Source organism: Octodon degus, unplaced genomic scaffold, assembly GCF_000260255.1.
Source record: "Octodon degus isolate 3935 unplaced genomic scaffold, OctDeg1.0 scaffold00380, whole genome shotgun sequence".
NCBI classification, from domain to species: Eukaryota; Metazoa; Chordata; class Mammalia; order Rodentia; family Octodontidae; genus Octodon; species Octodon degus.
Window position 1 is genome coordinate 286949 of NW_004524956.1, and position 2073 is coordinate 289021.

General features: G+C 41.1%; 1 pseudogene; it reads left to right on the plus strand.

Moving 5' to 3' along the window:
- The first annotated feature begins 467 nt into the window (after window positions 1-467).
- LOC111814624 lies at window positions 468-1238 on the plus strand (annotated as a pseudogene).
- The last annotated feature ends 835 nt before the right edge of the window (window positions 1239-2073 follow it).

Below are 2073 nucleotides of genomic sequence, written 5' to 3' on the forward strand. Positions count from 1 at the left end.
CCACAGTTGCTGGCTGAGCTTGGGCTGGATGGGATATGTGGAGGTTTCCTGAGAGACCGGGTCAGAAAATCTTTTGGTCAATTTATAATGATAAATGTTTTACTTTTTACTTTGTGTATAGACATCACATTGTTTTCTCTGTCCATTCATCTATGTGTGGATATGTAAACCACTTATGGAGTTGAGCACCAATGAGCTATGATGACAAAAACGTGGGTGTGCTAGAATCCTTGTGATTTGATATTTCTAACTCACTATTTTGCTTTTAGATTCAGCAGCTGACCCATAACTTTGCACTTTGAGGAATCAGACAGTTCTGAGCATGCTCTTGTTCCTGAGACTGACAGACAGCATGTGTTTCCTGGGGCTGCAGACTGCACCTCTTCTCTCTGTTCTACCTGGCAGCCACACTGGAGAATGTGACCATTGTGCTCCGCACAGTTCTTGACCACCACCTCCACATCCCCATGTACTACTTTCTCAGTCATTTGTCTTGCTTGGACCTGTGTCTCATTTCCACCACAGTGCCCAAGTTTATTGTCAACTCAGTCACTCTCAGTGACTCTACCCCTTTTGTGGGATGCATGTGCCAACTCTTCTTTGTGGTATTTTTGGTAGGGTCAGAGGTGGGAATCCTGACTGCCATGTCATGATTGCTACGTTGCCATCTCTCACCCTCTACATTAGGGGTGGTCATGAGCAAAGGGTGCTGTGTCCTGTTAGCAGCTGTTTCCTGGCTCAGTGGAATGATCCTTGGGATTTTGTACACAGCTGCAACATTCTCCTTGGAGTTCTGTGGCTCCAACAGGATTCAGCAGTTTTTCTGTGATGTCCCTTCCCTACTAAAGCTCAGTTGTTCTGAGGAGCATGTAGTTATCAATGTCAGCGTTGTCCTTAGCATCTTCTATGGATACTCACGTTTCATTTGCAGTGTGGTCTTCTATGTGTTTATTTTATCTACCATGTTGAAGATCCCAACCAGGCAGAGCTGGTCCAAAGCCTTTTCCACCTGCACACTCCACCTGGTGGTTGTGGTCACCTTTCTCCTAACAGGTGCTGCTGCTTGCCTTAAGCCAGCCACCAACGCTTCTCCTGTTCTAGACATGCTGTGCTCTGTGTTCTGCTCTGTGGTAACACCCATGCTGAACCCCACTATCTACTGTCCAAGGAACAGGGACCTTCAGTCAGCGCTAGGTAAACTTCTAAGGAATGCCAGGCATGAACTAGCAGAAAGATGAGCACAGTATAACTGTGACAATGCATACTCTTTCCTTCCCTTCCCAGCTAGCTGTTGGGAAGAGTCCTGTTTAGAGGTCCAAATATCCTTGGGTCTTCTCATGGACATTTTTGTTTCAGGGGAAAGTATGCCATCTCCTTTGCTTCTTCACTTTACAGCTTTTGTATTAGAGTAAGTACCATTTTTATCTATTGTGCCTTTGTTGATTTTTGTTCTGAGTCTCCCATTCTATACACAAGAGAGTTATGGGAACATCTCTTTCCTCTTATCATTCATCTTGCTAGCTCACTCTGTATTTTCTCAAACTTTATTTTTCTAGATTTTTCACTGTGCTTTGCAGTTTGCATCGACTGGGTCTTACTGTTTTTCTTATTTCCATTCTTGAATGAAAATAGCTTTATATTAAATTTATAATTAAATACAATTGTATAATCTTAAACTATCCTTGATTTTATCATAGAATTTAATTGTTGAATTCATATTATATTAGGGAGTCTATATAATAATGGAATTAGTCTTTTATATCATTGTATTTTCTTAAATAAATTATGTTTCTGGGAACAGATTTTTTTCTTTTATGAAAGCTATGTGTATCTAACATGAGCATTCCTGAAGTTTTCTGATTGTACAGTGGAATTTATGAAATTGGCAAGGCTACTTCTCCCAACATTGTGATAAGTTTTGCATCCTTCAGATTCTCAGTATTACAAGGATATCTGATATCCTCAATATGTAAAATTATGTTAATCCCTGGCTGAGGACACAGTTCTCTCCTCCTTCTCACTGTGCTTAGTGCTTACTTCAGAACAGGGAATTTCTGTAAACAAGCGCATCAC